Below are 25845 nucleotides of genomic sequence, written 5' to 3'. Positions count from 1 at the left end.
CAATCCATTATTCTTCACTGCATTTGTGGTCCAAGACTTCACCAATTGGAAGTATGTAGATTATGCCAGGGTTGCAAAGGCTCATGGTTCAGGCTACTGACAAGGAACATTGTGACATCATGCTGCCTGTGGAACAGTGATATTAAAGGTGAGACAGCTGCACAGTAGGTTAGGTGAAGGGCTCTGAGAGGTGAAAGGCAGCATGCTTGGGTCCCTGGACAAGGTGAGCCTATGACAAGGTGTCTGAATTTTCGCCTGTATTGTAATATTAAACACTTTATTGTTGTACCCGCCTGCTGATTAAGGAGTCCTCAAGATCAGCTCCACACAGACGTGGAACTGATGATGTTAATGCAGAATATTTAAGAAACTGAGGCTGATCTAAAACATTTCCTTGGACCTAGGACCATTTCCCCTGACTTTTAGGTCCTTCGTCCTCCTAAAGTCCTTTGTATAAGTTAGGAACACCTGACAGAACAGAATTTCAGGAGGTCAGGTGGGTTTACTTGTGTCTTCTGGTTGTGAGCAGTAAACGTGGCTAAAAAGGTTGATGGAATGGTGTTTTAAAACACACACACACACACACACACACAACTTCTGGTCCTCTTAAGGACAAAAGTATGGGTAATCCTACATGGGGCCAGTGGCGCAATGGATAACGCGTCTGACTACGGATCAGAAGATTGTAGGTTCGACTCCTATCTGGCTCGAAAGGGCCATAGGTCCCTGTTTTATGGTATTCCTGTGGAATTCTTATTTACCTCAGACTTGTTGTAGGTTCAATATTCTCGAGCAGGACTCATCCAGCAGTCGTTCCATGGTAGGGCTGCAGTAATAGGACCACGGCTAGTTAAAAGTTTCCCATTTGCTGCTGGATTCTATGTGAAGGCCGTCATGGTGTGTGCTGCTTTTGTATTTCAACATGGGTCTCTGAGTCTCTAAACTAGGAAAAAATCTTGTTGAGAAAAGTGTGTGTGAGAGGGTCTGTGGGTGCAGGCAGGTGTGTGCACTTGAGTGCTGACCCATTTACATGTGTGAGAGGGACAAGCAAATTGCCTGTGGGATGTAGGCCTACAACTGGAACCAAGCAGCCAGGCAGAACCACAGGTAAGGAGAGAGGAAGGCAGTTCATTATTAGAGCAGGATCATGAGCATCTTGCCCTGCTCCCTTCTGCCCCGATCGGCCACGATCGGCCAAGACCTCTCTATTAGGGTGGAGGGTGAACATTTCTTGGACCTCAGAAACTGAGGGATGCAGCGCCGATATGTCCTCCAAGGGCCTAGAGGACCTGGTGCCCAATCATGCCTGGTGTTTTTCAGCTTACCCGACCAATCTGGTTGCAAGGCGGATTTTAACAGTACTGCTGAAAAGGGACTCCCAGACAGCCCTGAGGCCATCATTTGCATAGGCCCTCCCCTTCTCTTTCTCTTGCTTCCCACAAAGCAACGCATCGCTGGCAGCAGTATAGATTTGGGGGTTGTGAAGAATAATGACAGGGAGGCTGAAGAAGGGAAAGAAAAGTCCCAGAAGTCCTGCAGGCTTCCTTGCTAAATGCAGCTGGCCATAGAGTGCACCTTCATTACTGCGAGGTAAATACATTAAAAATGTTGAGGAGAGACAAATTGAAAAATAGATATTAGGAGGAAAGCACTGGAACCTGCTTTATTATTTCAATTAGTCTTGAAAACATAGAACATTTCTCTCCTGAAAGCTGGTAAAAATATGGAACGCTTCACGAATTTGCGTGTCATCCTTGCGCAGGGGCCATGCTAATCTTCTCTGTATCGTTCCAATTTTAGTATATGTGCCGCCGAAGCGAGCACACTTCATTGATGAACCTACAATGTTTATAAACTCTCTAAATCTACGGTCTCTAGACATAGGGTGGCCTGGCAGAGATGCTCGTATGGCCAGTAAGCATTCAAATCTGAGCCAATGGGCAAAAATGCATGAAGAGTAACAATCCATTATTCTTCACTGCATTTGTGGTCCAAGACTTCACCAATTGGAAGTATGTAGATTATGCCAGGGTTGCAAAGGCTCATGGTTCAGGCTACTGACAAGGAACATTGTGACATCATGCTGCCTGTGGAACAGTGATATTAAAGGTGAGACAGCTGCACAGTAGGTTAGGTGAAGGGCTCTGAGAGGTGAAAGGCAGCATGCTTGGGTCCCTGGACAAGGTGAGCCTATGACAAGGTGTCTGAATTTTCGCCTGTATTGTAATATTAAACACTTTATTGTTGTACCCGCCTGCTGATTAAGGAGTCCTCAAGATCAGCTCCACACAGACGTGGAACTGATGATGTTAATGCAGAATATTTAAGAAACTGAGGCTGATCTAAAACATTTCCTTGGACCTAGGACCATTTCCCCTGACTTTTAGGTCCTTCGTCCTCCTAAAGTCCTTTGTATAAGTTAGGAACACCTGACAGAACAGAATTTCAGGAGGTCAGGTGGGTTTACTTGTGTCTTCTGGTTGTGAGCAGTAAACGTGGCTAAAAAGGTTGATGGAATGGTGTTTTAAAACACACACACACACACACACACAACTTCTGGTCCTCTTAAGGACAAAAGTATGGGTAATCCTACATGGGGCCAGTGGCGCAATGGATAACGCGTCTGACTACGGATCAGAAGATTGTAGGTTCGACTCCTATCTGGCTCGAAAGGGTCATAGGTCCCTGTTTTATGGTATTCCTGTGGAATTCTTATTTACCTCAGACTTGTTGTAGGTTCAATATTCTCGAGCAGGACTCATCCAGCAGTCGTTCCATGGTAGGGCTGCAGTAATAGGACCACGGCTAGTTAAAAGTTTCCCATTTGCTGCTGGATTCTATGTGAAGGCCGTCATGTGGTGTGCTGCTTTTGTATTTCAACATGGGTCTCTGAGTCTCTAAACTAGGAAAAAATCTTGTTGAGAAAAGTGTGTGTGAGAGGGTCTGTGGGTGCAGGCAGGTGTGTGCACTTGAGTGCTGACCCATTTACATGTGTGAGAGGGACAAGCAAATTGCCTGTGGGATGTAGGCCTACAACTGGAACCAAGCAGCCAGGCAGAACCACAGGTAAGGAGAGAGGAAGGCAGTTCATTATTAGAGCAGGATCATGAGCATGAGCATCTTGCCCTGCTCCCTTCTGCCCCGATCGGCCACGATCGGCCAAGACCTCTCTATTAGGGTGGAGGGTGAACATTTCTTGGACCTCAGAAACTGAGGGATGCAGCGCCGATATGTCCTCCAAGGGCCTAGAGGACCTGGTGCCCAATCATGCCTGGTGTTTTTCAGCTTACCCGACCAATCTGGTTGCAAGGCGGATTTTAACAGTACTGCTGAAAAGGGACTCCCAGACAGCCCTGAGGCCATCATTTGCATAGGCCCTCCCCTTCTCTTTCTCTTGCTTCCCACAAAGCAACGCATCGCTGGCAGCAGTATAGATTTGGGGGTTGTGAAGAATAATGACAGGGAGGCTGAAGAAGGGAAAGAAAAGTCCCAGAAGTCCTGCAGGCTTCCTTGCTAAATGCAGCTGGCCATAGAGTGCACCTTCATTACTGCGAGGTAAATACATTAAAAATGTTGAGGAGAGACAAATTGAAAAATAGATATTAGGAGGAAAGCACTGGAACCTGCTTTATTATTTCAATTAGTCTTGAAAACATAGAACATTTCTCTCCTGAAAGCTGGTAAAAATATGGAACGCTTCACGAATTTGCGTGTCATCCTTGCGCAGGGGCCATGCTAATCTTCTCTGTATCGTTCCAATTTTAGTATATGTGCCGCCGAAGCGAGCACACTTCATTGATGAACCTACAATGTTTATAAACTCTCTAAATCTACGGTCTCTAGACATAGGGTGGCCTGGCAGAGATGCTCGTATGGCCAGTAAGCATTCAAATCTGAGCCAATGGGCAAAAATGCATGAAGAGTAACAATCCATTATTCTTCACTGCATTTGTGGTCCAAGACTTCACCAATTGGAAGTATGTAGATTATGCCAGGGTTGCAAAGGCTCATGGTTCAGGCTACTGACAAGGAACATTGTGACATCATGCTGCCTGTGGAACAGTGATATTAAAGGTGAGACAGCTGCACAGTAGGTTAGGTGAAGGGCTCTGAGAGGTGAAAGGCAGCATGCTTGGGTCCCTGGACAAGGTGAGCCTATGACAAGGTGTCTGAATTTTCGCCTGTATTGTAATATTAAACACTTTATTGTTGTACCCGCCTGCTGATTAAGGAGTCCTCAAGATCAGCTCCACACAGACGTGGAACTGATGATGTTAATGCAGAATATTTAAGAAACTGAGGCTGATCTAAAACATTTCCTTGGACCTAGGACCATTTCCCCTGACTTTTAGGTCCTTCGTCCTCCTAAAGTCCTTTGTATAAGTTAGGAACACCTGACAGAACAGAATTTCAGGAGGTCAGGTGGGTTTACTTGTGTCTTCTGGTTGTGAGCAGTAAACGTGGCTAAAAAGGTTGATGGAATGGTGTTTTAAAACACACACACACACACACACACACAACTTCTGGTCCTCTTAAGGACAAAAGTATGGGTAATCCTACATGGGGCCAGTGGCGCAATGGATAACGCGTCTGACTACGGATCAGAAGATTGTAGGTTCGACTCCTATCTGGCTCGAAAGGGTCATAGGTCCCTGTTTTATGGTATTCCTGTGGAATTCTTATTTACCTCAGACTTGTTGTAGGTTCAATATTCTCGAGCAGGACTCATCCAGCAGTCGTTCCATGGTAGGGCTGCAGTAATAGGACCACGGCTAGTTAAAAGTTTCCCATTTGCTGCTGGATTCTATGTGAAGGCCGTCATGTGGTGTGCTGCTTTTGTATTTCAACATGGGTCTCTGAGTCTCTAAACTAGGAAAAAATCTTGTTGAGAAAAGTGTGTGTGAGAGGGTCTGTGGGTGCAGGCAGGTGTGTGCACTTGAGTGCTGACCCATTTACATGTGTGAGAGGGACAAGCAAATTGCCTGTGGGATGTAGGCCTACAACTGGAACCAAGCAGCCAGGCAGAACCACAGGTAAGGAGAGAGGAAGGCAGTTCATTATTAGAGCAGGATCATGAGCATGAGCATCTTGCCCTGCTCCCTTCTGCCCCGATCGGCCACGATCGGCCAAGACCTCTCTATTAGGGTGGAGGGTGAACATTTCTTGGACCTCAGAAACTGAGGGATGCAGCGCCGATATGTCCTCCAAGGGCCTAGAGGACCTGGTGCCCAATCATGCCTGGTGTTTTTCAGCTTACCCGACCAATCTGGTTGCAAGGCGGATTTTAACAGTACTGCTGAAAAGGGACTCCCAGACAGCCCTGAGGCCATCATTTGCATAGGCCCTCCCCTTCTCTTTCTCTTGCTTCCCACAAAGCAACGCATCGCTGGCAGCAGTATAGATTTGGGGGTTGTGAAGAATAATGACAGGGAGGCTGAAGAAGGGAAAGAAAAGTCCCAGAAGTCCTGCAGGCTTCCTTGCTAAATGCAGCTGGCCATAGAGTGCACCTTCATTACTGCGAGGTAAATACATTAAAAATGTTGAGGAGAGACAAATTGAAAAATAGATATTAGGAGGAAAGCACTGGAACCTGCTTTATTATTTCAATTAGTCTTGAAAACATAGAACATTTCTCTCCTGAAAGCTGGTAAAAATATGGAACGCTTCACGAATTTGCGTGTCATCCTTGCGCAGGGGCCATGCTAATCTTCTCTGTATCGTTCCAATTTTAGTATATGTGCCGCCGAAGCGAGCACACTTCATTGATGAACCTACAATGTTTATAAACTCTCTAAATCTACGGTCTCTAGACATAGGGTGGCCTGGCAGAGATGCTCGTATGGCCAGTAAGCATTCAAATCTGAGCCAATGGGCAAAAATGCATGAAGAGTAACAATCCATTATTCTTCACTGCATTTGTGGTCCAAGACTTCACCAATTGGAAGTATGTAGATTATGCCAGGGTTGCAAAGGCTCATGGTTCAGGCTACTGACAAGGAACATTGTGACATCATGCTGCCTGTGGAACAGTGATATTAAAGGTGAGACAGCTGCACAGTAGGTTAGGTGAAGGGCTCTGAGAGGTGAAAGGCAGCATGCTTGGGTCCCTGGACAAGGTGAGCCTATGACAAGGTGTCTGAATTTTCGCCTGTATTGTAATATTAAACACTTTATTGTTGTACCCGCCTGCTGATTAAGGAGTCCTCAAGATCAGCTCCACACAGACGTGGAACTGATGATGTTAATGCAGAATATTTAAGAAACTGAGGCTGATCTAAAACATTTCCTTGGACCTAGGACCATTTCCCCTGACTTTTAGGTCCTTCGTCCTCCTAAAGTCCTTTGTATAAGTTAGGAACACCTGACAGAACAGAATTTCAGGAGGTCAGGTGGGTTTACTTGTGTCTTCTGGTTGTGAGCAGTAAACGTGGCTAAAAAGGTTGATGGAATGGTGTTTTAAAACACACACACACACACACACACACAACTTCTGGTCCTCTTAAGGACAAAAGTATGGGTAATCCTACATGGGGCCAGTGGCGCAATGGATAACGCGTCTGACTACGGATCAGAAGATTGTAGGTTCGACTCCTATCTGGCTCGAAAGGGTCATAGGTCCCTGTTTTATGGTATTCCTGTGGAATTCTTATTTACCTCAGACTTGTTGTAGGTTCAATATTCTCGAGCAGGACTCATCCAGCAGTCGTTCCATGGTAGGGCTGCAGTAATAGGACCACGGCTAGTTAAAAGTTTCCCATTTGCTGCTGGATTCTATGTGAAGGCCGTCATGTGGTGTGCTGCTTTTGTATTTCAACATGGGTCTCTGAGTCTCTAAACTAGGAAAAAATCTTGTTGAGAAAAGTGTGTGTGAGAGGGTCTGTGGGTGCAGGCAGGTGTGTGCACTTGAGTGCTGACCCATTTACATGTGTGAGAGGGACAAGCAAATTGCCTGTGGGATGTAGGCCTACAACTGGAACCAAGCAGCCAGGCAGAACCACAGGTAAGGAGAGAGGAAGGCAGTTCATTATTAGAGCAGGATCATGAGCATGAGCATCTTGCCCTGCTCCCTTCTGCCCCGATCGGCCACGATCGGCCAAGACCTCTCTATTAGGGTGGAGGGTGAACATTTCTTGGACCTCAGAAACTGAGGGATGCAGCGCCGATATGTCCTCCAAGGGCCTAGAGGACCTGGTGCCCAATCATGCCTGGTGTTTTTCAGCTTACCCGACCAATCTGGTTGCAAGGCGGATTTTAACAGTACTGCTGAAAAGGGACTCCCAGACAGCCCTGAGGCCATCATTTGCATAGGCCCTCCCCTTCTCTTTCTCTTGCTTCCCACAAAGCAACGCATCGCTGGCAGCAGTATAGATTTGGGGGTTGTGAAGAATAATGACAGGGAGGCTGAAGAAGGGAAAGAAAAGTCCCAGAAGTCCTGCAGGCTTCCTTGCTAAATGCAGCTGGCCATAGAGTGCACCTTCATTACTGCGAGGTAAATACATTAAAAATGTTGAGGAGAGACAAATTGAAAAATAGATATTAGGAGGAAAGCACTGGAACCTGCTTTATTATTTCAATTAGTCTTGAAAACATAGAACATTTCTCTCCTGAAAGCTGGTAAAAATATGGAACGCTTCACGAATTTGCGTGTCATCCTTGCGCAGGGGCCATGCTAATCTTCTCTGTATCGTTCCAATTTTAGTATATGTGCCGCCGAAGCGAGCACACTTCATTGATGAACCTACAATGTTTATAAACTCTCTAAATCTACGGTCTCTAGACATAGGGTGGCCTGGCAGAGATGCTCGTATGGCCAGTAAGCATTCAAATCTGAGCCAATGGGCAAAAATGCATGAAGAGTAACAATCCATTATTCTTCACTGCATTTGTGGTCCAAGACTTCACCAATTGGAAGTATGTAGATTATGCCAGGGTTGCAAAGGCTCATGGTTCAGGCTACTGACAAGGAACATTGTGACATCATGCTGCCTGTGGAACAGTGATATTAAAGGTGAGACAGCTGCACAGTAGGTTAGGTGAAGGGCTCTGAGAGGTGAAAGGCAGCATGCTTGGGTCCCTGGACAAGGTGAGCCTATGACAAGGTGTCTGAATTTTCGCCTGTATTGTAATATTAAACACTTTATTGTTGTACCCGCCTGCTGATTAAGGAGTCCTCAAGATCAGCTCCACACAGACGTGGAACTGATGATGTTAATGCAGAATATTTAAGAAACTGAGGCTGATCTAAAACATTTCCTTGGACCTAGGACCATTTCCCCTGACTTTTAGGTCCTTCGTCCTCCTAAAGTCCTTTGTATAAGTTAGGAACACCTGACAGAACAGAATTTCAGGAGGTCAGGTGGGTTTACTTGTGTCTTCTGGTTGTGAGCAGTAAACGTGGCTAAAAAGGTTGATGGAATGGTGTTTTAAAACACACACACACACACACACACACAACTTCTGGTCCTCTTAAGGACAAAAGTATGGGTAATCCTACATGGGGCCAGTGGCGCAATGGATAACGCGTCTGACTACGGATCAGAAGATTGTAGGTTCGACTCCTATCTGGCTCGAAAGGGTCATAGGTCCCTGTTTTATGGTATTCCTGTGGAATTCTTATTTACCTCAGACTTGTTGTAGGTTCAATATTCTCGAGCAGGACTCATCCAGCAGTCGTTCCATGGTAGGGCTGCAGTAATAGGACCACGGCTAGTTAAAAGTTTCCCATTTGCTGCTGGATTCTATGTGAAGGCCGTCATGTGGTGTGCTGCTTTTGTATTTCAACATGGGTCTCTGAGTCTCTAAACTAGGAAAAAATCTTGTTGAGAAAAGTGTGTGTGAGAGGGTCTGTGGGTGCAGGCAGGTGTGTGCACTTGAGTGCTGACCCATTTACATGTGTGAGAGGGACAAGCAAATTGCCTGTGGGATGTAGGCCTACAACTGGAACCAAGCAGCCAGGCAGAACCACAGGTAAGGAGAGAGGAAGGCAGTTCATTATTAGAGCAGGATCATGAGCATGAGCATCTTGCCCTGCTCCCTTCTGCCCCGATCGGCCACGATCGGCCAAGACCTCTCTATTAGGGTGGAGGGTGAACATTTCTTGGACCTCAGAAACTGAGGGATGCAGCGCCGATATGTCCTCCAAGGGCCTAGAGGACCTGGTGCCCAATCATGCCTGGTGTTTTTCAGCTTACCCGACCAATCTGGTTGCAAGGCGGATTTTAACAGTACTGCTGAAAAGGGACTCCCAGACAGCCCTGAGGCCATCATTTGCATAGGCCCTCCCCTTCTCTTTCTCTTGCTTCCCACAAAGCAACGCATCGCTGGCAGCAGTATAGATTTGGGGGTTGTGAAGAATAATGACAGGGAGGCTGAAGAAGGGAAAGAAAAGTCCCAGAAGTCCTGCAGGCTTCCTTGCTAAATGCAGCTGGCCATAGAGTGCACCTTCATTACTGCGAGGTAAATACATTAAAAATGTTGAGGAGAGACAAATTGAAAAATAGATATTAGGAGGAAAGCACTGGAACCTGCTTTATTATTTCAATTAGTCTTGAAAACATAGAACATTTCTCTCCTGAAAGCTGGTAAAAATATGGAACGCTTCACGAATTTGCGTGTCATCCTTGCGCAGGGGCCATGCTAATCTTCTCTGTATCGTTCCAATTTTAGTATATGTGCCGCCGAAGCGAGCACACTTCATTGATGAACCTACAATGTTTATAAACTCTCTAAATCTACGGTCTCTAGACATAGGGTGGCCTGGCAGAGATGCTCGTATGGCCAGTAAGCATTCAAATCTGAGCCAATGGGCAAAAATGCATGAAGAGTAACAATCCATTATTCTTCACTGCATTTGTGGTCCAAGACTTCACCAATTGGAAGTATGTAGATTATGCCAGGGTTGCAAAGGCTCATGGTTCAGGCTACTGACAAGGAACATTGTGACATCATGCTGCCTGTGGAACAGTGATATTAAAGGTGAGACAGCTGCACAGTAGGTTAGGTGAAGGGCTCTGAGAGGTGAAAGGCAGCATGCTTGGGTCCCTGGACAAGGTGAGCCTATGACAAGGTGTCTGAATTTTCGCCTGTATTGTAATATTAAACACTTTATTGTTGTACCCGCCTGCTGATTAAGGAGTCCTCAAGATCAGCTCCACACAGACGTGGAACTGATGATGTTAATGCAGAATATTTAAGAAACTGAGGCTGATCTAAAACATTTCCTTGGACCTAGGACCATTTCCCCTGACTTTTAGGTCCTTCGTCCTCCTAAAGTCCTTTGTATAAGTTAGGAACACCTGACAGAACAGAATTTCAGGAGGTCAGGTGGGTTTACTTGTGTCTTCTGGTTGTGAGCAGTAAACGTGGCTAAAAAGGTTGATGGAATGGTGTTTTAAAACACACACACACACACACACACACAACTTCTGGTCCTCTTAAGGACAAAAGTATGGGTAATCCTACATGGGGCCAGTGGCGCAATGGATAACGCGTCTGACTACGGATCAGAAGATTGTAGGTTCGACTCCTATCTGGCTCGAAAGGGTCATAGGTCCCTGTTTTATGGTATTCCTGTGGAATTCTTATTTACCTCAGACTTGTTGTAGGTTCAATATTCTCGAGCAGGACTCATCCAGCAGTCGTTCCATGGTAGGGCTGCAGTAATAGGACCACGGCTAGTTAAAAGTTTCCCATTTGCTGCTGGATTCTATGTGAAGGCCGTCATGTGGTGTGCTGCTTTTGTATTTCAACATGGGTCTCTGAGTCTCTAAACTAGGAAAAAATCTTGTTGAGAAAAGTGTGTGTGAGAGGGTCTGTGGGTGCAGGCAGGTGTGTGCACTTGAGTGCTGACCCATTTACATGTGTGAGAGGGACAAGCAAATTGCCTGTGGGATGTAGGCCTACAACTGGAACCAAGCAGCCAGGCAGAACCACAGGTAAGGAGAGAGGAAGGCAGTTCATTATTAGAGCAGGATCATGAGCATGAGCATCTTGCCCTGCTCCCTTCTGCCCCGATCGGCCACGATCGGCCAAGACCTCTCTATTAGGGTGGAGGGTGAACATTTCTTGGACCTCAGAAACTGAGGGATGCAGCGCCGATATGTCCTCCAAGGGCCTAGAGGACCTGGTGCCCAATCATGCCTGGTGTTTTTCAGCTTACCCGACCAATCTGGTTGCAAGGCGGATTTTAACAGTACTGCTGAAAAGGGACTCCCAGACAGCCCTGAGGCCATCATTTGCATAGGCCCTCCCCTTCTCTTTCTCTTGCTTCCCACAAAGCAACGCATCGCTGGCAGCAGTATAGATTTGGGGGTTGTGAAGAATAATGACAGGGAGGCTGAAGAAGGGAAAGAAAAGTCCCAGAAGTCCTGCAGGCTTCCTTGCTAAATGCAGCTGGCCATAGAGTGCACCTTCATTACTGCGAGGTAAATACATTAAAAATGTTGAGGAGAGACAAATTGAAAAATAGATATTAGGAGGAAAGCACTGGAACCTGCTTTATTATTTCAATTAGTCTTGAAAACATAGAACATTTCTCTCCTGAAAGCTGGTAAAAATATGGAACGCTTCACGAATTTGCGTGTCATCCTTGCGCAGGGGCCATGCTAATCTTCTCTGTATCGTTCCAATTTTAGTATATGTGCCGCCGAAGCGAGCACACTTCATTGATGAACCTACAATGTTTATAAACTCTCTAAATCTACGGTCTCTAGACATAGGGTGGCCTGGCAGAGATGCTCGTATGGCCAGTAAGCATTCAAATCTGAGCCAATGGGCAAAAATGCATGAAGAGTAACAATCCATTATTCTTCACTGCATTTGTGGTCCAAGACTTCACCAATTGGAAGTATGTAGATTATGCCAGGGTTGCAAAGGCTCATGGTTCAGGCTACTGACAAGGAACATTGTGACATCATGCTGCCTGTGGAACAGTGATATTAAAGGTGAGACAGCTGCACAGTAGGTTAGGTGAAGGGCTCTGAGAGGTGAAAGGCAGCATGCTTGGGTCCCTGGACAAGGTGAGCCTATGACAAGGTGTCTGAATTTTCGCCTGTATTGTAATATTAAACACTTTATTGTTGTACCCGCCTGCTGATTAAGGAGTCCTCAAGATCAGCTCCACACAGACGTGGAACTGATGATGTTAATGCAGAATATTTAAGAAACTGAGGCTGATCTAAAACATTTCCTTGGACCTAGGACCATTTCCCCTGACTTTTAGGTCCTTCGTCCTCCTAAAGTCCTTTGTATAAGTTAGGAACACCTGACAGAACAGAATTTCAGGAGGTCAGGTGGGTTTACTTGTGTCTTCTGGTTGTGAGCAGTAAACGTGGCTAAAAAGGTTGATGGAATGGTGTTTTAAAACACACACACACACACACACACACAACTTCTGGTCCTCTTAAGGACAAAAGTATGGGTAATCCTACATGGGGCCAGTGGCGCAATGGATAACGCGTCTGACTACGGATCAGAAGATTGTAGGTTCGACTCCTATCTGGCTCGAAAGGGTCATAGGTCCCTGTTTTATGGTATTCCTGTGGAATTCTTATTTACCTCAGACTTGTTGTAGGTTCAATATTCTCGAGCAGGACTCATCCAGCAGTCGTTCCATGGTAGGGCTGCAGTAATAGGACCACGGCTAGTTAAAAGTTTCCCATTTGCTGCTGGATTCTATGTGAAGGCCGTCATGTGGTGTGCTGCTTTTGTATTTCAACATGGGTCTCTGAGTCTCTAAACTAGGAAAAAATCTTGTTGAGAAAAGTGTGTGTGAGAGGGTCTGTGGGTGCAGGCAGGTGTGTGCACTTGAGTGCTGACCCATTTACATGTGTGAGAGGGACAAGCAAATTGCCTGTGGGATGTAGGCCTACAACTGGAACCAAGCAGCCAGGCAGAACCACAGGTAAGGAGAGAGGAAGGCAGTTCATTATTAGAGCAGGATCATGAGCATCTTGCCCTGCTCCCTTCTGCCCCGATCGGCCACGATCGGCCACGACCTCTCTATTAGGGTGGAGGGTGAACATTTCTTGGACCTCAGAAACTGAGGGATGCAGCGCCGATATGTCCTCCAAGGGCCTAGAGGACCTGGTGCCCAATCATGCCTGGTGTTTTTCAGCTTACCCGACCAATCTGGTTGCAAGGCGGATTTTAACAGTACTGCTGAAAAGGGACTCCCAGACAGCCCTGAGGCCATCATTTGCATAGGCCCTCCCCTTCTCTTTCTCTTGCTTCCCACAAAGCAACGCATCGCTGGCAGCAGTATAGATTTGGGGGTTGTGAAGAATAATGACAGGGAGGCTGAAGAAGGGAAAGAAAAGTCCCAGAAGTCCTGCAGGCTTCCTTGCTAAATGCAGATGGCCATAGAGTGCACCTTCATTACTGCGAGGTAAATACATTAAAAATGTTGAGGAGAGACAAATTGAAAAATAGATATTAGGAGGAAAGCACTGGAACCTGCTTTATTATTTCAATTAGTCTTGAAAACATAGAACATTTCTCTCCTGAAAGCTGGTAAAAATATGGAACGCTTCACGAATTTGCGTGTCATCCTTGCGCAGGGGCCATGCTAATCTTCTCTGTATCGTTCCAATTTTAGTATATGTGCCGCCGAAGCGAGCACACTTCATTGATGAACCTACAATGTTTATAAACTCTCTAAATCTACGGTCTCTAGACATAGGGTGGCCTGGCAGAGATGCTCGTATGGCCAGTAAGCATTCAAATCTGAGCCAATGGGCAAAAATGCATGAAGAGTAACAATCCATTATTCTTCACTGCATTTGTGGTCCAAGACTTCACCAATTGGAAGTATGTAGATTATGCCAGGGTTGCAAAGGCTCATGGTTCAGGCTACTGACAAGGAACATTGTGACATCATGCTGCCTGTGGAACAGTGATATTAAAGGTGAGACAGCTGCACAGTAGGTTAGGTGAAGGGCTCTGAGAGGTGAAAGGCAGCATGCTTGGGTCCCTGGACAAGGTGAGCCTATGACAAGGTGTCTGAATTTTCGCCTGTATTGTAATATTAAACACTTTATTGTTGTACCCGCCTGCTGATTAAGGAGTCCTCAAGATCAGCTCCACACAGACGTGGAACTGATGATGTTAATGCAGAATATTTAAGAAACTGAGGCTGATCTAAAACATTTCCTTGGACCTAGGACCATTTCCCCTGACTTTTAGGTCCTTCGTCCTCCTAAAGTCCTTTGTATAAGTTAGGAACACCTGACAGAACAGAATTTCAGGAGGTCAGGTGGGTTTACTTGTGTCTTCTGGTTGTGAGCAGTAAACGTGGCTAAAAAGGTTGATGGAATGGTGTTTTAAAACACACACACACACACACACACACAACTTCTGGTCCTCTTAAGGACAAAAGTATGGGTAATCCTACATGGGGCCAGTGGCGCAATGGATAACGCGTCTGACTACGGATCAGAAGATTGTAGGTTCGACTCCTATCTGGCTCGAAAGGGCCATAGGTCCCTGTTTTATGGTATTCCTGTGGAATTCTTATTTACCTCAGACTTGTTGTAGGTTCAATATTCTCGAGCAGGACTCATCCAGCAGTCGTTCCATGGTAGGGCTGCAGTAATAGGACCACGGCTAGTTAAAAGTTTCCCATTTGCTGCTGGATTCTATGTGAAGGCCGTCATGGTGTGTGCTGCTTTTGTATTTCAACATGGGTCTCTGAGTCTCTAAACTAGGAAAAAATCTTGTTGAGAAAAGTGTGTGTGAGAGGGTCTGTGGGTGCAGGCAGGTGTGTGCACTTGAGTGCTGACCCATTTACATGTGTGAGAGGGACAAGCAAATTGCCTGTGGGATGTAGGCCTACAACTGGAACCAAGCAGCCAGGCAGAACCACAGGTAAGGAGAGAGGAAGGCAGTTCATTATTAGAGCAGGATCATGAGCATCTTGCCCTGCTCCCTTCTGCCCCGATCGGCCACGATCGGCCAAGACCTCTCTATTAGGGTGGAGGGTGAACATTTCTTGGACCTCAGAAACTGAGGGATGCAGCGCCGATATGTCCTCCAAGGGCCTAGAGGACCTGGTGCCCAATCATGCCTGGTGTTTTTCAGCTTACCCGACCAATCTGGTTGCAAGGCGGATTTTAACAGTACTGCTGAAAAGGGACTCCCAGACAGCCCTGAGGCCATCATTTGCATAGGCCCTCCCCTTCTCTTTCTCTTGCTTCCCACAAAGCAACGCATCGCTGGCAGCAGTATAGATTTGGGGGTTGTGAAGAATAATGACAGGGAGGCTGAAGAAGGGAAAGAAAAGTCCCAGAAGTCCTGCAGGCTTCCTTGCTAAATGCAGCTGGCCATAGAGTGCACCTTCATTACTGCGAGGTAAATACATTAAAAATGTTGAGGAGAGACAAATTGAAAAATAGATATTAGGAGGAAAGCACTGGAACCTGCTTTATTATTTCAATTAGTCTTGAAAACATAGAACATTTCTCTCCTGAAAGCTGGTAAAAATATGGAACGCTTCACGAATTTGCGTGTCATCCTTGCGCAGGGGCCATGCTAATCTTCTCTGTATCGTTCCAATTTTAGTATATGTGCCGCCGAAGCGAGCACACTTCATTGATGAACCTACAATGTTTATAAACTCTCTAAATCTACGGTCTCTAGACATAGGGTGGCCTGGCAGAGATGCTCGTATGGCCAGTAAGCATTCAAATCTGAGCCAATGGGCAAAAATGCATGAAGAGTAACAATCCATTATTCTTCACTGCATTTGTGGTCCAAGACTTCACCAATTGGAAGTATGTAGATTATGCCAGGGTTGCAAAGGCTCATGGTTCAGGCTACTGACAAGGAACATTGTGACATCATGCTGCCTGTGGAACAGTGATATTAAAGGTGAGACAGCTGCACAGTAGGTTAGGTGAAGGGCTCTGAGAGGTGAAAGGCAGCATGCTTGGGTCCCTGGACAAGGTGAGCCTATGACAAGGTGTCTGAATTTTCGCCTGTATTGTAATATTAAACACTTTATTGTTGTACCCGCCTGCTGATTAAGGAGTCCTCAAGATCAGCTCCACACAGACGTGGAACTGATGATGTTAATGCAGAATATTTAAGAAACTGAGGCTGATCTAAAACATTTCCTTGGACCTAGGACCATTTCCCCTGACTTTTAGGTCCTTCGTCCTCCTAAAGTCCTTTGTATAAGTTAGGAACACCTGACAGAACAGAATTTCAGGAGGTCAGGTGGGTTTACTTGTGTCTTCTGGTTGTGAGCAGTAAACGTGGCTAAAAAGGTTGATGGAATGGTGTTTTAAAACACACACACACACACACACACAACTTCTGGTCCTCTTAAGGACAAAAGTATGGGTAATCCTACATGGGGCCAGTGGCGCAATGGATAACGCGTCTGACTACGGATCAGAAGATTGTAGGTTCGACTCCTATCTGGCTCGAAAGGGTCATAGGTCCCTGTTTTATGGTATTCCTGTGGAATTCTTATTTACCTCAGACTTGTTGTAGGTTCAATATTCTCGAGCAGGACTCATCCAGCAGTCGTTCCATGGTAGGGCTGCAGTAATAGGACCACGGCTAGTTAAAAGTTTCCCATTTGCTGCTGGATTCTATGTGAAGGCCGTCATGTGGTGTGCTGCTTTTGTATTTCAACATGGGTCTCTGAGTCTCTAAACTAGGAAAAAATCTTGTTGAGAAAAGTGTGTGTGAGAGGGTCTGTGGGTGCAGGCAGGTGTGTGCACTTGAGTGCTGACCCATTTACATGTGTGAGAGGGACAAGCAAATTGCCTGTGGGATGTAGGCCTACAACTGGAACCAAGCAGCCAGGCAGAACCACAGGTAAGGAGAGAGGAAGGCAGTTCATTATTAGAGCAGGATCATGAGCATGAGCATCTTGCCCTGCTCCCTTCTGCCCCGATCGGCCACGATCGGCCAAGACCTCTCTATTAGGGTGGAGGGTGAACATTTCTTGGACCTCAGAAACTGAGGGATGCAGCGCCGATATGTCCTCCAAGGGCCTAGAGGACCTGGTGCCCAATCATGCCTGGTGTTTTTCAGCTTACCCGACCAATCTGGTTGCAAGGCGGATTTTAACAGTACTGCTGAAAAGGGACTCCCAGACAGCCCTGAGGCCATCATTTGCATAGGCCCTCCCCTTCTCTTTCTCTTGCTTCCCACAAAGCAACGCATCGCTGGCAGCAGTATAGATTTGGGGGTTGTGAAGAATAATGACAGGGAGGCTGAAGAAGGGAAAGAAAAGTCCCAGAAGTCCTGCAGGCTTCCTTGCTAAATGCAGCTGGCCATAGAGTGCACCTTCATTACTGCGAGGTAAATACATTAAAAATGTTGAGGAGAGACAAATTGAAAAATAGATATTAGGAGGAAAGCACTGGAACCTGCTTTATTATTTCAATTAGTCTTGAAAACATAGAACATTTCTCTCCTGAAAGCTGGTAAAAATATGGAACGCTTCACGAATTTGCGTGTCATCCTTGCGCAGGGGCCATGCTAATCTTCTCTGTATCGTTCCAATTTTAGTATATGTGCCGCCGAAGCGAGCACACTTCATTGATGAACCTACAATGTTTATAAACTCTCTAAATCTACGGTCTCTAGACATAGGGTGGCCTGGCAGAGATGCTCGTATGGCCAGTAAGCATTCAAATCTGAGCCAATGGGCAAAAATGCATGAAGAGTAACAATCCATTATTCTTCACTGCATTTGTGGTCCAAGACTTCACCAATTGGAAGTATGTAGATTATGCCAGGGTTGCAAAGGCTCATGGTTCAGGCTACTGACAAGGAACATTGTGACATCATGCTGCCTGTGGAACAGTGATATTAAAGGTGAGACAGCTGCACAGTAGGTTAGGTGAAGGGCTCTGAGAGGTGAAAGGCAGCATGCTTGGGTCCCTGGACAAGGTGAGCCTATGACAAGGTGTCTGAATTTTCGCCTGTATTGTAATATTAAACACTTTATTGTTGTACCCGCCTGCTGATTAAGGAGTCCTCAAGATCAGCTCCACACAGACGTGGAACTGATGATGTTAATGCAGAATATTTAAGAAACTGAGGCTGATCTAAAACATTTCCTTGGACCTAGGACCATTTCCCCTGACTTTTAGGTCCTTCGTCCTCCTAAAGTCCTTTGTATAAGTTAGGAACACCTGACAGAACAGAATTTCAGGAGGTCAGGTGGGTTTACTTGTGTCTTCTGGTTGTGAGCAGTAAACGTGGCTAAAAAGGTTGATGGAATGGTGTTTTAAAACACACACACACACACACACACAACTTCTGGTCCTCTTAAGGACAAAAGTATGGGTAATCCTACATGGGGCCAGTGGCGCAATGGATAACGCGTCTGACTACGGATCAGAAGATTGTAGGTTCGACTCCTATCTGGCTCGAAAGGGTCATAGGTCCCTGTTTTATGGTATTCCTGTGGAATTCTTATTTACCTCAGACTTGTTGTAGGTTCAATATTCTCGAGCAGGACTCATCCAGCAGTCGTTCCATGGTAGGGCTGCAGTAATAGGACCACGGCTAGTTAAAAGTTTCCCATTTGCTGCTGGATTCTATGTGAAGGCCGTCATGTGGTGTGCTGCTTTTGTATTTCAACATGGGTCTCTGAGTCTCTAAACTAGGAAAAAATCTTGTTGAGAAAAGTGTGTGTGAGAGGGTCTGTGGGTGCAGGCAGGTGTGTGCACTTGAGTGCTGACCCATTTACATGTGTGAGAGGGACAAGCAAATTGCCTGTGGGATGTAGGCCTACAACTGGAACCAAGCAGCCAGGCAGAACCACAGGTAAGGAGAGAGGAAGGCAGTTCATTATTAGAGCAGGATCATGAGCATGAGCATCTTGCCCTGCTCCCTTCTGCCCCGATCGGCCACGATCGGCCAAGACCTCTCTATTAGGGTGGAGGGTGAACATTTCTTGGACCTCAGAAACTGAGGGATGCAGCGCCGATATGTCCTCCAAGGGCCTAGAGGACCTGGTGCCCAATCATGCCTGGTGTTTTTCAGCTTACCCGACCAATCTGGTTGCAAGGCGGATTTTAACAGTACTGCTGAAAAGGGACTCCCAGACAGCCCTGAGGCCATCATTTGCATAGGCCCTCCCCTTCTCTTTCTCTTGCTTCCCACAAAGCAACGCATCGCTGGCAGCAGTATAGATTTGGGGGTTGTGAAGAATAATGACAGGGAGGCTGAAGAAGGGAAAGAAAAGTCCCAGAAGTCCTGCAGGCTTCCTTGCTAAATGCAGCTGGCCATAGAGTGCACCTTCATTACTGCGAGGTAAATACATTAAAAATGTTGAGGAGAGACAAATTGAAAAATAGATATTAGGAGGAAAGCACTGGAACCTGCTTTATTATTTCAATTAGTCTTGAAAACATAGAACATTTCTCTCCTGAAAGCTGGTAAAAATATGGAACGCTTCACGAATTTGCGTGTCATCCTTGCGCAGGGGCCATGCTAATCTTCTCTGTATCGTTCCAATTTTAGTATATGTGCCGCCGAAGCGAGCACACTTCATTGATGAACCTACAATGTTTATAAACTCTCTAAATCTACGGTCTCTAGACATAGGGTGGCCTGGCAGAGATGCTCGTATGGCCAGTAAGCATTCAAATCTGAGCCAATGGGCAAAAATGCATGAAGAGTAACAATCCATTATTCTTCACTGCATTTGTGGTCCAAGACTTCACCAATTGGAAGTATGTAGATTATGCCAGGGTTGCAAAGGCTCATGGTTCAGGCTACTGACAAGGAACATTGTGACATCATGCTGCCTGTGGAACAGTGATATTAAAGGTGAGACAGCTGCACAGTAGGTTAGGTGAAGGGCTCTGAGAGGTGAAAGGCAGCATGCTTGGGTCCCTGGACAAGGTGAGCCTATGACAAGGTGTCTGAATTTTCGCCTGTATTGTAATATTAAACACTTTATTGTTGTACCCGCCTGCTGATTAAGGAGTCCTCAAGATCAGCTCCACACAGACGTGGAACTGATGATGTTAATGCAGAATATTTAAGAAACTGAGGCTGATCTAAAACATTTCCTTGGACCTAGGACCATTTCCCCTGACTTTTAGGTCCTTCGTCCTCCTAAAGTCCTTTGTATAAGTTAGGAACACCTGACAGAACAGAATTTCAGGAGGTCAGGTGGGTTTACTTGTGTCTTCTGGTTGTGAGCAGTAAACGTGGCTAAAAAGGTTGATGGAATGGTGTTTTAAAACACACACACACACACACACACACAACTTCTGGTCCTCTTAAGGACAAAAGTATGGGTAATCCTACATGGGGCCAGTGGCGCAATGGATAACGCGTCTGACTACGGATCAGAAGATTGTAGGTTCGACTCCTATCTGGCTCGAAAGGGTCATAGGTCCCTGTTTTATGGTATTCCTGTGGAATTCTTATTTACCTCAGACTTGTTGTAGGTTCAATATTCTCGAGCAGGACTCATCCAGCAGTCGTTCCATGGTAGGGCTGCAGTAATAGGACCACGGCTAGTTAAAAGTTTCCCATTTGCTGCTGGATTCTATGTGAAGGCCGTCATGTGGTGTGCTGCTTTTGTATTTCAACATGGGTCTCTGAGTCTCTAAACTAGGAAAAAATCTTGTTGAGAAAAGTGTGTGTGAGAGGGTCTGTGGGTGCAGGCAGGTGTGTGCACTTGAGTGCTGACCCATTTACATGTGTGAGAGGGACAAGCAAATTGCCTGTGGGATGTAGGCCTACAACTGGAACCAAGCAGCCAGGCAGAACCACAGGTAAGGAGAGAGGAAGGCAGTTCATTATTAGAGCAGGATCATGAGCATCTTGCCCTGCTCCCTTCTGCCCCGATCGGCCACGATCGGCCAAGACCTCTCTATTAGGGTGGAGGGTGAACATTTCTTGGACCTCAGAAACTGAGGGATGCAGCGCCAATATGTCCTCCAAGGGCCTAGAGGACCTGGTGCCCAATCATGCCTGGTGTTTTTCAGCTTACCCGACCAATCTGGTTGCAAGGCGGATTTTAACAGTACTGCTGAAAAGGGACTCCCAGACAGCCCTGAGGCCATCATTTGCATAGGCCCTCCCCTTCTCTTTCTCTTGCTTCCCACAAAGCAACGCATCGCTGGCAGCAGTATAGATTTGGGGGTTGTGAAGAATAATGACAGGGAGGCTGAAGAAGGGAAAGAAAAGTCCCAGAAGTCCTGCAGGCTTCCTTGCTAAATGCAGCTGGCCATAGAGTGCACCTTCATTACTGCGAGGTAAATACATTAAAAATGTTGAGGAGAGACAAATTGAAAAATAGATATTAGGAGGAAAGCACTGGAACCTGCTTTATTATTTCAATTAGTCTTGAAAACATAGAACATTTCTCTTCTGAAAGCTGGTAAAAATATGGAACGCTTCACGAATTTGCGTGTCATCCTTGCGCAGGGGCCATGCTAATCTTCTCTGTATCGTTCCAATTTTAGTATATGTGCCGCCGAAGCGAGCACACTTCATTGATGAACCTACAATGTTTATAAACTCTCTAAATCTACGGTCTCTAGACATAGGGTGGCCTGGCAGAGATGCTCGTATGGCCAGTAAGCATTCAAATCTGAGCCAATGGGCAAAAATGCATGAAGAGTAACAATCCATTATTCTTCACTGCATTTGTGGTCCAAGACTTCACCAATTGGAAGTATGTAGATTATGCCAGGGTTGCAAAGGCTCATGGTTCAGGCTACTGACAAGGAACATTGTGACATCATGCTGCCTGTGGAACAGTGATATTAAAGGTGAGACAGCTGCACAGTAGGTTAGGTGAAGGGCTCTGAGAGGTGAAAGGCAGCATGCTTGGGTCCCTGGACAAGGTGAGCCTATGACAAGGTGTCTGAATTTTCGCCTGTATTGTAATATTAAACACTTTATTGTTGTACCCGCCTGCTGATTAAGGAGTCCTCAAGATCAGCTCCACACAGACGTGGAACTGATGATGTTAATGCAGAATATTTAAGAAACTGAGGCTGATCTAAAACATTTCCTTGGACCTAGGACCATTTCCCCTGACTTTTAGGTCCTTCGTCCTCCTAAAGTCCTTTGTATAAGTTAGGAACACCTGACAGAACAGAATTTCAGGAGGTCAGGTGGGTTTACTTGTGTCTTCTGGTTGTGAGCAGTAAACGTGGCTAAAAAGGTTGATGGAATGGTGTTTTAAAACACACACACACACACACACACACAACTTCTGGTCCTCTTAAGGACAAAAGTATGGGTAATCCTACATGGGGCCAGTGGCGCAATGGATAACGCGACTGACTACGGATCAGAAGATTGTAGGTTCGACTCCTATCTGGCTCGAAAGGGTCATAGGTCCCTGTTTTATGGTATTCCTGTGGAATTCTTATTTACCTCAGACTTGTTGTAGGTTCAATATTCTCGAGCAGGACTCATCCAGCAGTCGTTCCATGGTAGGGCTGCAGTAATAGGACCACGGCTAGTTAAAAGTTTCCCATTTGCTGCTGGATTCTATGTGAAGGCCGTCATGTGGTGTGCTGCTTTTGTATTTCAACATGGGTCTCTGAGTCTCTAAACTAGGAAAAAATCTTGTTGAGAAAAGTGTGTGTGAGAGGGTCTGTGGGTGCAGGCAGGTGTGTGCACTTGAGTGCTGACCCATTTACATGTGTGAGAGGGACAAGCAAATTGCCTGTGGGATGTAGGCCTACAACTGGAACCAAGCAGCCAGGCAGAACCACAGGTAAGGAGAGAGGAAGGCAGTTCATTATTAGAGCAGGATCATGAGCATCTTGCCCTGCTCCCTTCTGCCCCGATCGGCCACGATCGGCCAAGACCTCTCTATTAGGGTGGAGGGTGAACATTTCTTGGACCTCAGAAACTGAGGGATGCAGCGCCGATATGTCCTCCAAGGGCCTAGAGGACCTGGTGCCCAATCATGCCTGGTGTTTTTCAGCTTACCCGACCAATCTGGTTGCAAGGCGGATTTTAACAGTACTGCTGAAAAGGGACTCCCAGACAGCCCTGAGGCCATCATTTGCATAGGCCCTCCCCTTCTCTTTCTCTTGCTTCCCACAAAGCAACGCATCGCTGGCAGCAGTATAGATTTGGGGGTTGTGAAGAATAATGACAGGGAGGCTGAAGAAGGGAAAGAAAAGTCCCAGAAGTCCTGCAGGCTTCCTTGCTAAATGCAGCTGGCCATAGAGTGCACCTTCATTACTGCGAGGTAAATACATTAAAAATGTTGAGGAGAGACAAATTGAAAAATAGATATTAGGAGGAAAGCACTGGAACCTGCTTTATTATTTCAATTAGTCTTGAAAACATAGAACATTTCTCTCCTGAAAGCTGGTAAAAATATGGAACGCTTCACGAATTTGCGTGTCATCCTTGCGCAGGGGCCATGCTAATCTTCTCTGTATCGTTCCAATTTTAGTATATGTGCCGCCGAAGCGAGCACACTTCATTGATGAACCTACAATGTTTATAAACTCTCTAAATCTACGGTCTCTAGACATAGGGTGGCCTGGCAGAGATGCTCGTATGGCCAGTAAGCATTCAAATCTGAGCCAATGGGCAAAAATGCATGAAGAGTAACAATCCATTATTCTTCACTGCATTTGTGGTCCAAGACTTCACCAATTGGAAGTATGTAGATTATGCCAGGGTTGCAAAGGCTCATGGTTCAGGCTACTGACAAGGAACATTGTGACATCATGCTGCCTGTGGAACAGTGATATTAAAGGTGAGACAGCTGCACAGTAGGTTAGGTGAAGGGCTCTGAGAGGTGAAAGGCAGCATGCTTGGGTCCCTGGACAAGGTGAGCCTATGACAAGGTGTCTGAATTTTCGCCTGTATTGTAATATTAAACACTTTATTGTTGTACCCGCCTGCTGATTAAGGAGTCCTCAAGATCAGCTCCACACAGACGTGGAACTGATGATGTTAATGCAGAATATTTAAGAAACTGAGGCTGATCTAAAACATTTCCTTGGACCTAGGACCATTTCCCCTGACTTTTAGGTCCTTCGTCCTCCTAAAGTCCTTTGTATAAGTTAGGAACACCTGACAGAACAGAATTTCAGGAGGTCAGGTGGGTTTACTTGTGTCTTCTGGTTGTGAGCAGTAAACGTGGCTAAAAAGGTTGATGGAATGGTGTTTTAAAACACACACACACACAACTTCTGGTCCTCTTAAGGACAAAAGTATGGGTAATCCTACATGGGGCCAGTGGCGCAATGGATAACGCGTCTGACTACGGATCAGAAGATTGTAGGTTCGACTCCTATCTGGCTCGAAAGGGTCATAGGTCCCTGTTTTATGGTATTCCTGTGGAATTCTTATTTACCTCAGACTTGTTGTAGGTTCAATATTCTCGAGCAGGACTCATCCAGCAGTCGTTCCATGGTAGGGCTGCAGTAATAGGACCACGGCTAGTTAAAAGTTTCCCATTTGCTGCTGGATTCTATGTGAAGGCCGTCATGTGGTGTGCTGCTTTTGTATTTCAACATGGGTCTCTGAGTCTCTAAACTAGGAAAAAATCTTGTTGAGAAAAGTGTGTGTGAGAGGGTCTGTGGGTGCAGGCAGGTGTGTGCACTTGAGTGCTGACCCATTTACATGTGTGAGAGGGACAAGCAAATTGCCTGTGGGATGTAGGCCTACAACTGGAACCAAGCAGCCAGGCAGAACCACAGGTAAGGAGAGAGGAAGGCAGTTCATTATTAGAGCAGGATCATGAGCATCTTGCCCTGCTCCCTTCTGCCCCGATCGGCCACGATCGGCCAAGACCTCTCTATTAGGGTGGAGGGTGAACATTTCTTGGACCTCAGAAACTGAGGGATGCAGCGCCGATATGTCCTCCAAGGGCCTAGAGGACCTGGTGCCCAATCATGCCTGGTGTTTTTCAGCTTACCCGACCAATCTGGTTGCAAGGCGGATTTTAACAGTACTGCTGAAAAGGGACTCCCAGACAGCCCTGAGGCCATCATTTGCATAGGCCCTCCCCTTCTCTTTCTCTTGCTTCCCACAAAGCAACGCATCGCTGGCAGCAGTATAGATTTGGGGGTTGTGAAGAATAATGACAGGGAGGCTGAAGAAGGGAAAGAAAAGTCCCAGAAGTCCTGCAGGCTTCCTTGCTAAATGCAGCTGGCCATAGAGTGCACCTTCATTACTGCGAGGTAAATACATTAAAAATGTTGAGGAGAGACAAATTGAAAAATAGATATTAGGAGGAAAGCACTGGAACCTGCTTTATTATTTCAATTAGTCTTGAAAACATAGAACATTTCTCTCCTGAAAGCTGGTAAAAATATGGAACGCTTCACGAATTTGCGTGTCATCCTTGCGCAGGGGCCATGCTAATCTTCTCTGTATCGTTCCAATTTTAGTATATGTGCCGCCGAAGCGAGCACACTTCATTGATGAACCTACAATGTTTATAAACTCTCTAAATCTACGGTCTCTAGACATAGGGTGGCCTGGCAGAGATGCTCGTATGGCCAGTAAGCATTCAAATCTGAGCCAATGGGCAAAAATGCATGAAGAGTAACAATCCATTATTCTTCACTGCATTTGTGGTCCAAGACTTCACCAATTGGAAGTATGTAGATTATGCCAGGGTTGCAAAGGCTCATGGTTCAGGCTACTGACAAGGAACATTGTGACATCATGCTGCCTGTGGAACAGTGATATTAAAGGTGAGACAGCTGCACAGTAGGTTAGGTGAAGGGCTCTGAGAGGTGAAAGGCAGCATGCATGGGTCCCTGGACAAGGTGAGCCTATGACAAGGTGTCTGAATTTTCGCCTGTATTGTAATATTAAACACTTTATTGTTGTACCCGCCTGCTGATTAAGGAGTCCTCAAGATCAGCTCCA

General features: G+C 46.0%; 25 non-coding genes across 25 annotated transcripts; 12 read left to right on the top strand and 13 right to left on the bottom strand.

The window, feature by feature from the left end:
• Positions 1 to 637: 637 nt before the first annotated feature.
• TRNAR-ACG (transfer RNA arginine (anticodon ACG)) lies at positions 638 to 710 on the top strand. The gene has a single exon. It is a non-coding gene; the product is annotated as a tRNA-Arg (tRNA).
• A 1007-nt stretch (positions 711 to 1717) lies between these two features.
• LOC146818774 (U6 spliceosomal RNA) lies at positions 1718 to 1824 on the bottom strand. The gene has a single exon (XR_014963725.1). It is a non-coding gene; the product is annotated as a U6 spliceosomal RNA (small nuclear RNA).
• Positions 1825 to 2596: 772 nt separating this feature from the next.
• Positions 2597 to 2669, top strand: TRNAR-ACG (transfer RNA arginine (anticodon ACG)). The gene has a single exon. It is a non-coding gene; the product is annotated as a tRNA-Arg (tRNA).
• A 1013-nt stretch (positions 2670 to 3682) lies between these two features.
• On the bottom strand, positions 3683 to 3789 carry LOC146818772 (U6 spliceosomal RNA). Its single transcript, XR_014963724.1, has one exon. It is a non-coding gene; the product is annotated as a U6 spliceosomal RNA (small nuclear RNA).
• Positions 3790 to 4563: 774 nt separating this feature from the next.
• Positions 4564 to 4636, top strand: TRNAR-ACG (transfer RNA arginine (anticodon ACG)). The gene has a single exon. It is a non-coding gene; the product is annotated as a tRNA-Arg (tRNA).
• Positions 4637 to 5649: 1013 nt separating this feature from the next.
• LOC146818770 (U6 spliceosomal RNA) lies at positions 5650 to 5756 on the bottom strand. The gene has a single exon (XR_014963723.1). It is a non-coding gene; the product is annotated as a U6 spliceosomal RNA (small nuclear RNA).
• A 774-nt stretch (positions 5757 to 6530) lies between these two features.
• TRNAR-ACG (transfer RNA arginine (anticodon ACG)) lies at positions 6531 to 6603 on the top strand. Its single transcript has one exon. It is a non-coding gene; the product is annotated as a tRNA-Arg (tRNA).
• Positions 6604 to 7616: 1013 nt separating this feature from the next.
• On the bottom strand, positions 7617 to 7723 carry LOC146818768 (U6 spliceosomal RNA). The gene has a single exon (XR_014963722.1). It is a non-coding gene; the product is annotated as a U6 spliceosomal RNA (small nuclear RNA).
• A 774-nt stretch (positions 7724 to 8497) lies between these two features.
• TRNAR-ACG (transfer RNA arginine (anticodon ACG)) lies at positions 8498 to 8570 on the top strand. Its single transcript has one exon. It is a non-coding gene; the product is annotated as a tRNA-Arg (tRNA).
• A 1013-nt stretch (positions 8571 to 9583) lies between these two features.
• On the bottom strand, positions 9584 to 9690 carry LOC146818766 (U6 spliceosomal RNA). Its single transcript, XR_014963721.1, has one exon. It is a non-coding gene; the product is annotated as a U6 spliceosomal RNA (small nuclear RNA).
• A 774-nt stretch (positions 9691 to 10464) lies between these two features.
• On the top strand, positions 10465 to 10537 carry TRNAR-ACG (transfer RNA arginine (anticodon ACG)). Its single transcript has one exon. It is a non-coding gene; the product is annotated as a tRNA-Arg (tRNA).
• A 1013-nt stretch (positions 10538 to 11550) lies between these two features.
• Positions 11551 to 11657, bottom strand: LOC146818764 (U6 spliceosomal RNA). Its single transcript, XR_014963720.1, has one exon. It is a non-coding gene; the product is annotated as a U6 spliceosomal RNA (small nuclear RNA).
• Positions 11658 to 12431: 774 nt separating this feature from the next.
• TRNAR-ACG (transfer RNA arginine (anticodon ACG)) lies at positions 12432 to 12504 on the top strand. Its single transcript has one exon. It is a non-coding gene; the product is annotated as a tRNA-Arg (tRNA).
• Positions 12505 to 13511: 1007 nt separating this feature from the next.
• LOC146818762 (U6 spliceosomal RNA) lies at positions 13512 to 13618 on the bottom strand. The gene has a single exon (XR_014963719.1). It is a non-coding gene; the product is annotated as a U6 spliceosomal RNA (small nuclear RNA).
• Positions 13619 to 14392: 774 nt separating this feature from the next.
• On the top strand, positions 14393 to 14465 carry TRNAR-ACG (transfer RNA arginine (anticodon ACG)). The gene has a single exon. It is a non-coding gene; the product is annotated as a tRNA-Arg (tRNA).
• Positions 14466 to 15472: 1007 nt separating this feature from the next.
• Positions 15473 to 15579, bottom strand: LOC146818760 (U6 spliceosomal RNA). Its single transcript, XR_014963718.1, has one exon. It is a non-coding gene; the product is annotated as a U6 spliceosomal RNA (small nuclear RNA).
• Positions 15580 to 16351: 772 nt separating this feature from the next.
• On the top strand, positions 16352 to 16424 carry TRNAR-ACG (transfer RNA arginine (anticodon ACG)). The gene has a single exon. It is a non-coding gene; the product is annotated as a tRNA-Arg (tRNA).
• A 1013-nt stretch (positions 16425 to 17437) lies between these two features.
• On the bottom strand, positions 17438 to 17544 carry LOC146818758 (U6 spliceosomal RNA). Its single transcript, XR_014963716.1, has one exon. It is a non-coding gene; the product is annotated as a U6 spliceosomal RNA (small nuclear RNA).
• A 772-nt stretch (positions 17545 to 18316) lies between these two features.
• On the top strand, positions 18317 to 18389 carry TRNAR-ACG (transfer RNA arginine (anticodon ACG)). The gene has a single exon. It is a non-coding gene; the product is annotated as a tRNA-Arg (tRNA).
• Positions 18390 to 19402: 1013 nt separating this feature from the next.
• Positions 19403 to 19509, bottom strand: LOC146818756 (U6 spliceosomal RNA). Its single transcript, XR_014963715.1, has one exon. It is a non-coding gene; the product is annotated as a U6 spliceosomal RNA (small nuclear RNA).
• Positions 19510 to 20283: 774 nt separating this feature from the next.
• On the top strand, positions 20284 to 20356 carry TRNAR-ACG (transfer RNA arginine (anticodon ACG)). Its single transcript has one exon. It is a non-coding gene; the product is annotated as a tRNA-Arg (tRNA).
• Positions 20357 to 21363: 1007 nt separating this feature from the next.
• On the bottom strand, positions 21364 to 21470 carry LOC146818754 (U6 spliceosomal RNA). Its single transcript, XR_014963714.1, has one exon. It is a non-coding gene; the product is annotated as a U6 spliceosomal RNA (small nuclear RNA).
• A 1854-nt stretch (positions 21471 to 23324) lies between these two features.
• On the bottom strand, positions 23325 to 23431 carry LOC146818753 (U6 spliceosomal RNA). The gene has a single exon (XR_014963713.1). It is a non-coding gene; the product is annotated as a U6 spliceosomal RNA (small nuclear RNA).
• A 764-nt stretch (positions 23432 to 24195) lies between these two features.
• On the top strand, positions 24196 to 24268 carry TRNAR-ACG (transfer RNA arginine (anticodon ACG)). The gene has a single exon. It is a non-coding gene; the product is annotated as a tRNA-Arg (tRNA).
• Positions 24269 to 25275: 1007 nt separating this feature from the next.
• LOC146818751 (U6 spliceosomal RNA) lies at positions 25276 to 25382 on the bottom strand. The gene has a single exon (XR_014963712.1). It is a non-coding gene; the product is annotated as a U6 spliceosomal RNA (small nuclear RNA).
• Positions 25383 to 25845: the final 463 nt, after the last annotated feature.

This window comes from Triturus cristatus, chromosome 6, assembly GCF_964204655.1.
Source record: "Triturus cristatus chromosome 6, aTriCri1.1, whole genome shotgun sequence".
NCBI classification, from domain to species: domain Eukaryota; kingdom Metazoa; phylum Chordata; class Amphibia; order Caudata; family Salamandridae; genus Triturus; species Triturus cristatus.
The sequence above is the reverse complement of the archived record's forward strand: the minus strand, read 5'-3'. Positions and strand labels throughout refer to the sequence as shown.